The following is a 15,600-nucleotide window of genomic DNA, read 5'->3' on the forward strand; positions in this document are numbered from 1 at the left end:
GTCCAGGTCCGATCCAAAACTTCCAAAAATTCTCCAGAACAACTGGATTTAGCAATGGATCCCAGATTTCAGAGTAACATAACGCTAGCTAATCTACAAGTTTTGAGCCATGCAGATACAATTTAAAGTGATTGATGCGAATTTTACAAGCAATCGAGATTAGCACTAATTACTCCAAAAACAACTACTAGGGAAAGATAGCATAAAATTTTTAGGGTCATTACAATGATAATAGACACTTTAGCATTGATATCATCATCCTCTTTCAGAAGTTATAATCCACCCCTCCTTTGATTGAGTGAGTTAGAAGTGGTGCTTGATTTTGGGTAAGTGTCCTATAATTGTGCGTTTTCAGCAAGTCTCTCCAAGTAGTCCCACACATCATCAACATTTTTATTCATGAATTCCCCTTTGCACATTGTCTCAACCAATTGGTGCATGGAAGATGTCAATCCATCATAGAAAAAGTGTGTACTACGCCACGTTTCAAAACCATGTTGTGGGCATGAACTGACAAGATCCTTGAACTGCTCCCAACATTGAAAGAATGTTTCATCCTCCTTTTGGATGAAGTTCATAATTGACTTCCTAAGGGTGTTCGTTTTATGATGTGGAAAAAATTTCTTTATGAATTCCCTTATCATGTCATTCCATGTACCAATAGATCTGGGACGTAGTGAATGCAACCATGTCTTAGATTTCTCTTTCAAAGAAAAGGAAAAGAGTTTCAGTCTGACTGTGTCCTCAAACACGTTTGGAAAATATAAAGTGGCTATTGAAAAGGCCGAGCTATTAAGTCCTGGGGGGGGGGGGGGGTGAATAGGACTATGCCAAATTAAAAAAATAACAGCGAAATTTTAAAAATATAAAAATTGATAGCAATAAACAATCCCACAATGCAGAAATGTAAAACAACCTCAAGAGTACTAGTATTGAGAGGTTGATACAGGTGTTGTTCTAAGGACAACCTTACACCAAAAACCAAAGGTTTATGGTAGGACAACCTAATTCCTAGAACGGTCTATGTATCAAAAACTCAAACCTATACAGAGGATTAAAGAAATAAATAGCAAAGAAAATAACTAAGCTATTAAAACATTCCCACACTTGCATAAAAGAAATTACAACATTCTCCACAAATGCAAAAAGAGAAATTACAAACATTCACAAAAACAAATAATCAATCAACCACAAGACCAGAAATTATAGTGGTTCTCTTGTGTGTACACTAACTGTTTAGAAAAACAGCCACACAACTACTCCACTCCTAATATCCTCACACAGTGGATATTAGCGTTCACTATGAAAATAGGTTTTTCAAGGTTCACCTAAAACCCTCACAATTGTGTCTTTCAAGTGGGCTTACACAATTCAAAAACTCCACACTATGAGTTTTCTGGATCACCTCAGACAAACCAAAATAAAGAGATTTTTCTTGCACAATCTCAATGAAACCAAAATAATGAATTTATAAAACTGTAAAATACTTATCTAGATATTCTCCTTTTGATGCAGCCCGGTAGAACCAAATCGGAGTAGAAGTTCAACATAGAAGTTCAATGTTCACACTCTCTTATGAAATGATTCTAGGTTTTAAATAGATTTTAAATTAAAACACCTTGGGCTAGCTTGATTTGATTTTAATTCCAAGAAATGGGAATACCTCAATCCCTCTTTCAAATAAAATTAGAATATAGAATACAAAATCAAATGCAAAGAAAGCTAATTAAAGAGAATATAAAATGAGTACTAAATAGCTTAAGAATATCACTAACTTATCTCTCAAAGTGGCATATTGATTTAGCTTGAATTGGATATCAAAATCCAAAATTCGTGCTCTATTTATAGTTGCAGAAATCACACTCTCGACTGGTTCTAAGGTCGGCACGACTGGTCGTAGGACTAACAAACTTTTGAAAGTTTGGGCGCGATAAGATAAGGCCGTTCCACGATTGGTCATAGGGTCTGCTCGACCAGTCAAGTGGCCTCCACGACTGGTCGAGTCATGTCCACGACTGGTCGTGTGGGACCTAATTTAGTTGCTGGACTTTAAGTTGAGCCTGCAGGACTGGTCGAGCATAGGTCAAGCACTGTTCACATGACCGGTCGAGCAGTCTCCAGGACTGGTCGAGGCTTTAATAAAAATACTCAAAAATTAGTAACAAACTTAAGACTGGTCGATGAATTCTTGGACTGGTCGAACCAGTGCTAGGACTAGTCGAACTTAGTCCAAGACTAGTCGAGAAACAGTCTATATACTTATAAAGTGATCCAATTTAAATTATGTATTCAAAATGGCCTATCCTATGGTCAATCTAGGGTCATTCACACCTTATACATGATGTATGAACATTGAATATTCTTTTGCTTCAGTTGATAGATGTTCTTTAAAGTTCACGAAGCTTAGTATCTTGTCATATGATGAATCTTAAGCTTAAAACTTCTGAAGCTTGAATTTGTAATACATTGAAGCTTGAGCTTATAGATAAAATTAAAGAAACTTTGTCTTAACTTGGATGAAGCTTTGAAAATTGAACTCTGAAGCTTGAAAGATTGAAATCACACTTGGTGTTGTACTTGAACTTGAATATGTAATCTTGCATTTGAAGTTCTTGAAGTAAAGACCTTTGTCCTTATACATGAGATGCATTGTCTTGAATATGTAGATGTGCTACACAAGACACAGATTCCAAGAGGTTTTGGCACTACAAAATTTGACAATAATAGGATCTAGAAACCATAACACTTACAATTTCTCCTTTGTCAAATTAGTGATAAAACACACTTCATAACATAAGCATTATACGCACAATAAAGAATCATGCACCGGTTATCAATTGGTCACAACAATTCGCATCAAAACTCCCCCTTACTCTCCCTGACACAAAAAAAAATGTATACCTATCCACAATCCACATGCCATATATCACAAGCATGATAAAATTCTCCCCCTTTTTGTCACAATATGGCAAAGGAAGGAACCAACAAAAGGAATAGGAAGTAGATAAATAAGGAAGAATAAGAAGAGCAATGAGGAATAAATGATCAAGATATTAAAACAAGGATTGTTCAAGCATTACTATAAAATGATATAGAAAAATGGATAGACCTTTGATGAAATCCATGCATCACGGTGGCCCCTCTGAACCCCCATTCCTAGTAAGGGACTGGGGTAGACACCAAGCTCGATCAGGCCGTGACTGTGAGACCCGCCTTGATGTATGTGTTATATATCCACATCATACATTCATTTTCCAGGTCATTTTAGGGCATGAGCCCAAAAATGAGGCATATCCAAATCTTAGATGGATCACACTGCAAGAAACAAAGGTGATTGAATGCTTGTGATTTACAAAAGTTTTGGATCAAGCTGATATTTGTGTTTTCTGTTTATCCAGGTCTGTGTGACCATATCAATAGGTCAGTTGGCAAACAAACGTTAGGGTGGGTGCTAGAAAGTTTTTAATGTGGGCGTTCAATCACCATTGTTTCCTGGGGATGGTCCATCTGAGATTTGGACCCACTTCAATTTTGGATGCGTATCCTAAAATGATCTAGCCAAACAAATGGACGGTATGCATATGCAACACATATATCGAGGTGGATCCTTAAGGTGTTATTGTGGCCTTACCGAATCTGCTCCCGTGCCGCACCATCCATGTTGACCTTTAACTATCTCAAGGGAGGATCTTGTCATTTGATCCACATGTGTCGATCTAGAGCATGAACAAGTGATCCTTGGTCACAAGGTATAAGAAAACTGACATCACCTGAGAAGCAAAGTTTTGGATGGATCACTTTGCCATATTCTGAAACTTCTGTCGAATTTCTTACTATGATCAAATTCCGATTTAACTCCTTTGCTTGAAAAGCAATAAAACTTCAATCAAGACTAAAACAGGGAAAGATATATGTGCTCAGTTGAGAAATTGAAGACGTAAGACTAAGTTATTGTTAATGCAAACCATTTATATCATTGCTACTTTGAATGCAAGGAATCTAAGACGCACTACAAGAAAAGGGGGCTTTAGCCACAGTTCAAAATTGAGGCTAAAAAGGTTAAAAACTAAGGCTAAAGCCTTTAGCCTCAGTTTTGCCTCAGTTATCCAAACCAAGGTTGAAACCCCCGTGGCTAAAGGCTTTAGCCTCAGTTTTAGCAACCAAGACTAAAATGACTTTTATAGCCTCATTCTTCAAGTGAGGCTAAAAGACCTTTTTAGCTTCAATTTTTTCAAAATGAGGCTAAATCAAAATTTTAGCCTCCATTGTTTCCAACTGAGACTAAATCTAAATTTTAGCCTCGGTTGCCTCCAATTGAAGCTAATTCTATTTTTAACCTCGGTTCTCAACAACCGAGGCTAAAGCCTTTAGCCACGGGAATTTCAGCCTTGGTTCTCAACAACCAAGGCTAAATCCAAGCCTCGATTATGAATTGAGGCTAAAAATATTTAATTTTTTAAAATATTTATTTAAACTACTAATCCATTCATTCAATCCACTCATGAAACAATCAATCATGAAAGCCATAACACCAATAAAACAGTTAATAACTCAATCAAACAATCAATCTCACTTGTTTACTATTTAAAGTTTTCAAAACAAACTCAATCAAACTATTACACAATATTAGGTTCCACAAATAATACAAAGTCACAACGCAAGATTTGGGTATGACTTTTGCTTGGCTGATGAACAACTACAGCTTGTTTGGTTGTCTGAAAGCATCTGCAAAGAAGAACTAGCCATTAGCAATAATTTATAGTGGAGTCCACCATATCGACAGTTCAGATTTCTCCACTAGCATGTCCCTGGCTCCTAATTTTACTTTTAACAGCTCTAGAGGTTTCTTTCTAAGCATTTAAATGTCAAAAAAACATAGTTACCATATGAAGTCTAAAATAGACTTGTTTAACACATGTACAAGCATATGGATATCCGAGCAAAAACATATGAGAGCAAAAGAGAGAGAAACCTTCAGTGATCTTAAATTAAAAGAGTAGCAGAGAGCCAATGTAGGACAGACTTACTTCACACACAATCTCCATCGTCTCTTTAATTTCTTTTCTATGAGCTAAAATGAGAGCCTCTTCTTCCTACACAAGTGAAGCAAGAACACAGTTCCAAACTCAAAAAAAGAAAAGAAAATCCATTGCATACAGAAAATGCCTTATGATAACTGGCTACAGAAAAATGTTGAAATGACAGAAAAGAAGCTTGGAGTGAAAATAAGCCTACCTCATCAAGTATTGCATTCATTTCTCCATCGTGACTTGTACAAGGTTCATGCTCATATTGTTTTGGTGCAACATTGTTTGAGCTAGAATCATACATAGGCTGTTGCTTGTAATTGATGGTGGGCGGATCAGATATGCCATCTTTCTTAGTCCAATTGCTCTGCTTTTTAGAATTTTCTTCTCTTGAAATTTTTCTGCCAGGGGACACCTTCTACACTTTCTCATCCTCTGCTGTATCATATGAGTTTTGAGCAGATGAAAATGGTTTATTACTAATTGAACCTCCAAAGCCATTTTTCACATCAACCATCTCCTAATCTAGAGAACTAGAAGTTGCCCCGCTTTCCTCCCTTCCGTTAAAGGGGTAATTTGCTGGGAAGCTGGAAGAGTGTCTATCAAAGTCGGCAGTAGAATTATACGAGAAATTTTCTACAACTCTCCTACTCGGATCAGCCACTTTAACCTCTTGGTTTTGGTCAAAAGGATCCTCTAACCCCCCAGAAATAGGTAACAACGATGCTGATGAAGATTCCTTGCCAGCAGTGGGACCTAGGATTGGATCCTTTTTAGCATTACCACTCTTGGAGAGGCTTTTAACCCTATTTGCACAAATGTTGTCATTTATTAAAACTTGACTTCTACATCATCACTGTGAAAATATATTAAATTAGTTTTGGTTCAAAATTGGAATGATCATACCTATCAGCATATCTCAAGGTATCAAGTGTATGTTCATAGGAGCCTGCATTTGGGGAAATGCAAGAAATCATGAGTCCTCGAGTTGCCCACAAAAGAATCACGAAGCACCTCTGTGAGTTTGCTCCCATGAAATGGGATATGAATTTGATCATTGTCAAGAGCACGGATACATTCCTTCAGTGCTAGAAGGCTCTTATTGATCTCTGCTCCCTCAATTCCGCAACAAGAAATCAATAAGAACTTCTCACTGCCAAAATTCACTCCTAGCATCACATAAGACTCAATTACCCACACAAGACCTAAACATGCTCGTTGCTTCCAATTCAAGCATCTATGGTTGGCACAATCATTCACAGAACGTCTTGCAATAAGACAGAAACATCAATATTTACCATGCTAATTTCCTTCTCTATCTCAGCTAGAACAGCATCAAAATCATTCTCAGTGCACTCAAAGAATGATTCCAAATACCTACAGAAAAATTGACCAAAATAGAAGTAAAAAAAATATGACTTTCTAACTGGAGAATACAATGACCAATAACATGAATATTTAATCAACTGAAAGGTGGTCCTTAAAAAGTACCTCAATGAGTTGACATCAGATGAATCATCCACCAGTACTGGGGCTAGTATAAAATGAGTCCTCTCTTTGAGTTATAACAAGGACAACATCTTTGTAAAAGAATCCACATGCTTTGCTAGGCCCTCGGACTAAGAGAGAAATAAAACAATGTTATGAATTTGCTCATGAGAAACAGAAGCAAGCTTTGTACATAATTCCTCAATATGTGCCATGAAGAAATTTTGCCTTGGAAAAATGACCAAGATTTAAATGCAAAACACCATGGGAGAAAAAACAAATGCAATAGGAATCTTTGTACAAAGGTATCTTAGAACAGATGTTTCAAAACTTATCTCTAAATCAAGCAACTTAAGGAATGCTAAAAACACAACTCATGTCATACAAATACACCATGTCATTCATGGAGCGTGCGATACATTCCTCCAAGCAACTCAACTTACCTCTAATCCTGAAATTCGTATTTCCTGAATCTGACAGAGCAAGACCAACAACAATTTTCTCAGGTGTAGACAAATGCAATTGCTTGGAGAGACCTTCTAGAAATCCTTCACTCATCGCTTTACTTCTCAGTGCTTCACAGAAAACTGTGATGAAATTTAGTCTACCCAAAAAGTATCTAAAGATAGCTAATAGAAGATCTGGCTTTGACTGAAAGTCTTCGCTCTGAAATTTCACTTGATCTAAGCAGGCTTGGAGCAGTACAATGCTTCCCTCATTCCCATATTCAACAAACTACATAGCACAAGCAGATTATTTTACAACTACAGTTCTAGGAAAGAAATGAGATAGGGAAAATATTCAATGCCACTAAATATAAGAATTGGTCTAGATCACTAGTAGCACTATAACTTATAGTGCGAGCACTATAGCATCTCTCTTTTGTACCACTCTACATGTATGTTATTACTTATTACCCAACCAAGTAAGCTAGCTAGCCATGCATCATTCATGTATGCATGAATAAATTTGTATCCAACAGTAGACCAGCAGGGCTATCCACTAAAACAGAGTTGCAAGTACCCTCAAAGAAGTTAAATTGAAAGATACTTCTGCTCTACTGGTTTTAATAGCTGATTCTACATCTGATTGGATAATTATCAACTAGAGATATGTTGTAGGCATAGATTTCAAAAGATCCTAGCTTCATGTTCATCAATCAGCCCATAACGAGTACAGAACATAAATGGCAATGGCATGTTAGAAGTTATATCAAGATTTTCTTTTTTGGAGTTCCAATATGAGCTTTTCTTGGTGGAAAACCAAGTGCTGCATTGGAAATATTCCACTTTTTCCTCATATTGGTTCCACAAGAAATTCCAAAGTGCTGAATTTCAACAAGTACTCCACAAAATCTACCAAAATTGTTACAGGCTTAATGCAAGAAGTGTTGTAAGAACACAAAATTCGCACCAATCAGATGATTCTAACTATCAGATCAATTGCCCACAAAATGGATGGTTGGTATCATTTATTGAAAATAGATCTCATCAACAATTTGATTCATCAATTTGTAGGGGAGTATAATAGATCAGTTGCAGTTCTAAAGAATCAGTTTTATCAAACCTACCAAACGAACTAGATGGATTGCATCATCCAATTACTGTCGAATCTTCAATGGTAGCTTTATAGGGGAGAAAGGAAGGATTCTGTAACTAAGCTTTCGAAATATTGTCAAAAAAGAACATCAAAGCATCTGATTTATTAGACAAAATGCTTGTTGAATTTCCACTTCTCTGAAAATTCACCAGATGCAGCATTGCTTAAAAAAAGGCCAAAACCCTAATTTCCAAACAAAAGAGTCGAAGAGAGATATCCAAAAGGGGCCAATCTCAGAAACTCCAAAGTAAATTCATACAAATCAAACCACAACTCATACACAATACGCAAAAAATAAAACCTTTGGGTTTTCTCCCACATCTACTGCATCCAAAACCTAACTCTCCCTTACGAAGTCAAAAGCGATTTCCAGAAACTCAGCAATTTTGGCAAAAACACACAAAATGCAGGAAAAAAAAGGGCACAAGATTGAATTTTCTGAAACTTTTTCCCACGAAACGCATCAAAACCCAACCATTCCTACCAAAAAAAAAACCTAGCGATTCCCACCACAATTTCGAGAGGAACTGACACTCCAAGAGCCACGAAACCCTAGCGATTCCCTTCTTCAATCAGCGACAAATGGTCAAAGAAATGGGAAGAAATGACAGATTGCACGGTGAATAACACAGATCGAAGGGAGATTTGTACGTACCTAGCGATGTCGAGATCGATTGAAGATCAGATCTTTGATTTTTACATTTTTTTCATCTTCCTTTCTTTTTCTTGCTACGGTCTCTCCCTCCCTCTCTCTCTCTCTCCTTTTTCTTTTCTTCTTTTCATTTTTCTGGTTTCGTTCGGGTAAAAACCTACCGATGGCAAGTCTCTCGCTGTCTCTCACCAAGGCACGGTGAGTAGACTTTTAGCCTCGGTTCTAGGCAACCGAGGCTAAAAAGTAGGGCGCGGATCAAGTACTACCCCCTCCTGTTTTGAGCTTGGTATAGGCGGAGGCCCCACAGGCTACTAAGGGGACACCGTAATGTATTACTTTTATCCACACCGTTCATCCATTTTTCTATATCATTTTTAAACACCAGATCAAAAATAAGGCAGATGAAAGGCTTAAGTGGACCACACCATAAGAAGAAGTAGTGCTAAGGACACCCACCATTGAAACCTTTGTAGGGTCCACCATGCCATTTATTTTCCATCCAACCTGTTGATATGGTTATATATACCTGGATGAAGTGAAAAAATAAATATCATACTGATCTATAACTTCTGTGGCCCTGAGAATTTTTCAATGGTAGGAATTTAATCTCTATTGTGTGGTCCATTTAAGACTTGAATCTGTCTTATTTTTTTCTAGTATTCTAAAATGATATGAAAAAATGGATAAGCGGTGTGGGTAGAAGTCATACATCACGATGGCCCGTGGGGCCTTTGCCTGTCCCGATAAGTAGACTTTTGGCATCAGTTATATGCAAATGAGATAAAATAGTAGACTTTTGGCCTCGGTTCCCATGCAACTGAGGCTAAAAGGTAGACTTTTCGCCTCCATTCCTATGCAACTGAGGCTAAAAGGTAGACTTTTCGCCTCGGTTCCCATGCAACTGAGGCTAAAAGGTAAACTTTTGGCCTTGGTTCCTATGCAACTGAGGCTAAAAGGTAGACTTTTCGTCTCGGTTCCCATGCAACTGAGGTTAAAAGGTAGACTTTTCGCCTTGGTTCCTATGCAACTGAGGCTAAAAGATAGACTTTTGGCCTCGGTTCTTATGCAACTGAGGCTAAAAAGTAGACTTTTCACCTCGGTTCCTATGCAACTGAGACTAAAAGGTAGACTTTTCGCCTCGGTTGCTATGCAACTGAGGCTAAAAGGTAGACTTTTGGCCTCCGTTCCTATGCAAATGGGGCTAAAAGATAGACTTTTGGCCTTGGTTCCTATGCAACTGAGGCTAAAAAGTAGACTTTTTGCCTCAGTTCCTATGCAACTAAGGCTAAAAGGTAAACTTTTGGCCTCCATTCCTATGCAACTGAGGCTAAAAGGTAGACTTTTCGCCTCAGTTTCCATGCAACTGAGGCTAAAAGGTAAACTTTTGGCCTTGGTTCCTATGCAACTAAGGCTAAAAGGTAGACTTTTCGCCTCGGTTCCCATGCAACTGAGGTTAAAAGGTAGACTTCACCTCGGTTCCTATGCAACTGAGGCTAAAAGATAGACTTTTGGCCTCGGTTCTTATGCAACTGAGGCTAAAAAGTAGACTTTTTGCCTCAGTTCCTATGCAACTAAGACTAAAAGGTAGACTTTTCACCTCGGTTGCTATGCAACTGAGGCTAAAAGGTAGACTTTTGGCCTCGGTTCCTATGCAAATGGGGCTAAAAGATAGACTTTTGGCCTTGGTTCCTATGCAACTGAGGCTAAAAAGTGGACTTTTCACCTCAGTTCCTATGCAATTGAGACTAAAAGGTAGACTTTTCGCGTCTGTTCCTATGCAACTGAGGCTAAAAGGTAGACTTTTCGCCTCGGTTCCTATGCAACTAAGGCTAAAAGGTAGACTTTTTGCCTCGGTTCCTATGCAACTGAGGCTAAAAAGTAGACTTTTCGCCTCACTTCCCATGCAACTGAGGCTAAAAAGTAGACTTTTCACCTCGGTTGCTAAGGAATTGAGGCTATAAGTTCATTTTTCACCTTGGTTCTTATGCAACTGAGGGTAAAAAGTAGACTTTTCGCCTCGGTTCCTATGCAACTGAGACTAAAAGGTAGACTTTTCACCTCGGTTGTTATGCAACTGAGGCTTAAAGGTAGACTTTTCGCCTCGGTTCCTATGCAAATAGGGCTAAAAGATAGACTTTTGGCCTTGGTTCCTATGCAACTGAGGCTAAAAAGTAGACTTTTTGCCTCAGTTCCTATGCAACTGAGACTAAAAGGTAGACTTTTCGCCTCCATTCCTACGCAACTGAGGCTAAAAGGTAGACTTTTCGCCTCGGTTCCTATGCAACTGAGGCTAAAAGGTAGACTTTTCGCCTCAATCCCCATGCAACTGAGGCTAAAAAGTAGACTTTTTACCTCGGTTGCTAAGGAATTGAGGCTATAAGTTCATTTTTCACCTTGGTTCCTATGCAACTGAGGCTAAAAAGTAGACTTTTCGCCTCGGTTCCTATACAACTGAGGCTAAAAATGAACTTTTAGCCCCAGTTCCTTAACAATCGAGGCTAAAAAACACATTTAGCCTCCATTTTTTCAAATGAGGCTAAAAAATTGTGGCTAAAGGCCTTTTTTTCTTATAGTGACATGAACATGGATAACTGTAATTAGATGAGCCCAATTTAAATACAAGGACATCAAACTGACAGATCTCATAATCTTGGTGGAGATAACTAGGATGGTACCATTATGATATCTCCTAATGAACGAATTAGGTTACAGAAAGGCATGAATTGGGTTTTGGGAATTTTTTCTCTCTCACCATAGGTACCAAGCCCAAGTAAAGGATGGTAGCCAGTATCAAATTTCCACCACAGCTATTATCATGATGCTAACAATCCAACATTTTCAAGTTTAACCATGGTTCTCAATTGAGTGGAATGGCAGACCAGGGATTAAGTTCAGTTGCCAATCCAAGTAGATTGGACAATGATGATGATAAGGAAGTGATGTAAGACATGGCACAAATATATTCCTAGCATGGTTGGACTAAAAAAAGGTGAACCGAAAATTGGTCATAACTTTTAATCTGGGTATTGCTACTGGAACCTATCAATCTTTACTGTAACGGGCCATCGGAGGTGAATTGACCCACAAAATGGGTCTCGTCTATCCATTTCCCCAGAAAACATGCACTTTTAGATATAAAAAAATGAAAATTTAAGAAAAATTACTATATTTAGTAATTTCGATTTTTATAATAATTTCTTATTTTTAGAGATTTAGATTTTCTTCTTTTTAAAAATAAATTTTAATTATGCCAGGACTCTTCTATCAAAAGTTTATTTGAAATTTTTATTTTTAGAAATTAGGCTTAGAAGAGTTTTACTGGAATTATAATTTTTATTAGAATTAGAAATTGACTATTTTTGGTAATTATGAATTTTGGTTTTTTTTTCTTTATAAATGATGTAACATGGACACATATACATTAAAAAATTATTAATCAATTTATTTATGATTTATGATTTATTTAGAATTTATTTCTATTTTCTATTTCTTCTCATGGATTTGATGAATCTCTCTGAAGAGTCTAGAGAAACTCTGTGGATTCAGAGTAATAATCATTGAGGAAGATGGTGCTCAACCTCATCACGTCCATCCCTGCATCACCTTGGTATCAAAGCGAGACTTTCTCCTCGAATCTGTCTTTTAACGATGGGTCAGGCAATAATCCCATGGATAGTGCTCCAGGGAATTATCTGTCACGCCCCAAACTCGGAAACCGAGCCCACAAAATTCCTAATCACCGAATCCAGTGCTGACAGCCTCCGTAGTACCCCATTCTCAGTTCCCAGCATACATACGCCAGATTCCAATCCTGGGATCCTACAAGGAGGATTTTTCAGCATACATTTATCTCGTAATAAGCATAACCATAAGATTACCCAAATCACAAAGGCAACACCATCATCACATATCCACTAATATAATTATTTGAGTACAATGCTGAAAAGGGAAATACATAAATCAAAAATCAAGTGCCAGAAGACCGCTGTTGTGACCTAACGCCACCTACACGCATCTATCGTGCATAAGCTTATAGAAAGCTTAGTGGGTGGTGAAAGTGTGTGCATAAGGTAAGTGCCAAGTAAGCAATATCAGAGTAATCAGAGTAAGCGGAATACTAACAAGCCCATAAATCATACAATATCAGAAATACTAGCAAGTTCATAAATCATACGATATTAGAGTAATGCGAAGACATGCTGATAAGCCCATAAATACCATCAGCCTTAACCAGGCTATGCAATACAAAAATATAATAAACCAATATCATATACTGATGAAGCAATGTAGATCAGCTATGCAATACGGAGACAGTAAGCCAAATACTATGTGTTAAGGATGCAATGTAATATGCGATGCGAATGAAATGACCAAGCTGAAGTGTGAAGTCGGGATAATAGTATGTGGTATCGTAAGCTACGTGGTTTATCACAAAGGACTTCTATTCAAACCAGTCCTATACCTAAATTTAAATAGTCAGACCCAATGTGGTAGACTCCTGATCTCAGGTTAGTCGCGCGCCCAACCAAAATCATGGCTATGCGAAGGTACACAATAATTAGTTGCGCACCACCAACCTGAGTGGATAGTGAATGAAATGAATATATGAGTATGCAACTCCTATTCAATAAGTTCATATATCAGTACGGTTCCTCTCTGGGAAATCACTGGGGTCTATTACACTTCAAACCAGATTGTCACCCCATTGCGCGCAATAAGGTGAGTGGAAGAGACCTCACTATCTGCCTGCCAATATCGAGCCCAGCTCGTCGATAGCAAACTCATTCCTTGAGCTGGTCAGACTCAGCCTAGCATTGCCCCCTCCTCTCAGGCAGGTAAGGCCATACCCCCTTCCAACCGACCACGACACAGTGAGAGACGTGGCTTAACGGTGTATTGCCCTCATGTGCTCATGCATCCACTCGGTCTAGATGTTTGAGCAACCTCTAGAACCAAGAGGTTTAAAGACTTTCACCTAGGGATATGTATAGCACCCCATATAGAACAGATTTTCGGTGTCTCATCTGGTCATCCACGAAATACCTGTGGAGGTTACGACCCTGATGTTGCTAGGGCGTATGGTGGTCATGTCACATAAATGCAAGATGCATGAGTCACACAGTCCCATCATGCATCAATCTTGCACATACCGTGCGCTCATGTGGGTCAACTCCGCCTATCAGGGAATCCCATGAACAACCCGCCTTTGGCATTTGCAATGATCAATCACATCTCATAGCAAACATGTAGATGATGTGTATGGGCATGTATTATGTTGCTATGCTGTCACATACTCATAATCGGTATCAATAACCGGCCTCAATAATCGTCATTGACAATCGATCTTGATAATATGGACATTTAACCAACATTGCCCCCAAGGGGTGGCCCACATAGAGCCAACATATACTGGACCTATGGCCTCATATACAACACCATGGGCCTCACTCAAGAGCTTACGACACATCACGATGGGCCTTTCACATGGGCCTAACATACATCACAATGGGCTCCATTGCCTGACCCTTAAATGCATCACAATAGGACTCATCACATAGGCCTCCTATACATCACATTGGGCTTTAAACACGGACTAAATACACATCACAATGAGCCTCAAATATGGGCCGCATATACATCACACATGCCTAATACACATCACAATGGGCCTCAACTACGAGTCGCATATACATCACATAGGTTTCAATAATCAGCCTCAACAATCAGAATCGACACTCAAAATCGGTCTCGATACTCGGCCTCGACAATCGGAATCAGCCTCGATAATCGGAATCGGTCTCGATAATTGGAATTGGCCTATACAATCGGCCTCGACAAATCAGAATAGGCCTCAATACTCAGCTTCGACAAATGAAATCAGCCTATACAATCAGCCTAGATAATCGAAATTGGCCTCGATACTTGGCCTCGATAATCAAAATCGACCTATACAATCGGGATCGGCCTATACAATCGGCTTCGACAAATCGGCATATAAACAAGGCGGGGTCTATAAATGGATGGATGATCAACCATAATATAAAGATCAGACCACAGCCATGGTTATATCAAATCTGATGGTAGGGACCCATCCATCTATGGCGAATGGGGCCCACTTATTTGGGTTAACCCACTTAGAGAATGGTGCGAATGAGCTTAACAAGGCCTACAGGAAGGTCAAAATGAGGACATCTAACCATTATTGTCCATCAATGTGGACATCTAACCAACATTGCTCCCAAGGAGTGGCCTATATAAGGGATTCATACACGACGTAACGTCCACACATACATCACATTGGGCCTCATCCATGGGCCTCGAATAGATCACAATGGGCCACATCACATGGGTCTAATATACACCACAATGGATCGCTCACACGACCTAACATGCATCAAGTCGGACCTAATCACATGGGCCTAATGTGCATCGCAACGGGCCACTCACATGGGCTGTAAGACCCGTATCCTAGTCCGTATTGTTTCGTCAACTGTCACGATCCTTCCCGTCTAATTCCGGTAACCTACGACCTATAATCGAAATTTGCGCACGATCCTAAGCCATATCCTGTAGATTTAAGTCAGCTTAATCCGAGCCAAGTACCATTACGACCGTACCGTCACCACGGTTCCAACACCGTGTCTCGTGCGTCAACCTGACGCTTAAATCATAAGATGTGGATCGTGCATTATAATGGCTGTAGATCACATATTACGGGACCCACGCATCCCATGTGGCACCAATGTCTAGGTAATCATGAGGGTGATGGATGACATCACTCTAGCTATAGCCACCCTACCCTAGCTATAGCCACCCTACCTTAGCTATAGCCAC

General features: G+C 38.9%; 1 long non-coding RNA gene, 1 other non-coding gene and 1 pseudogene across 2 annotated transcripts; 1 reads left to right on the top strand and 2 right to left on the bottom strand.

Annotated features, from left to right (window-relative positions):
- The first annotated feature begins 489 nt into the window (after positions 1 to 489).
- Positions 490 to 596, top strand: LOC131228299 (small nucleolar RNA R71). The gene has a single exon (XR_009162809.1). It is a non-coding gene; the product is annotated as a small nucleolar RNA R71 (small nucleolar RNA).
- A 3,951-nt stretch (positions 597 to 4,547) lies between these two features.
- Positions 4,548 to 6,203, bottom strand: LOC131226922 (kinesin-like protein KIN-13A; annotated as a pseudogene).
- Positions 6,204 to 6,339: 136 nt separating this feature from the next.
- Positions 6,340 to 8,986, bottom strand: LOC131227946 (uncharacterized). Its single transcript, XR_009162641.1, has 3 exons — positions 8,770 to 8,986; positions 6,519 to 7,250; positions 6,340 to 6,404 (listed from the first exon to the last, which is right to left on the bottom strand). It is a non-coding gene; the product is annotated as an uncharacterized LOC131227946 (long non-coding RNA).
- Positions 8,987 to 15,600: the final 6,614 nt, after the last annotated feature.

Source organism: Magnolia sinica, chromosome 15 (assembly GCF_029962835.1).
Source record: "Magnolia sinica isolate HGM2019 chromosome 15, MsV1, whole genome shotgun sequence".
Lineage (NCBI taxonomy): Eukaryota > Viridiplantae > Streptophyta > Magnoliopsida > Magnoliales > Magnoliaceae > Magnolia > Magnolia sinica.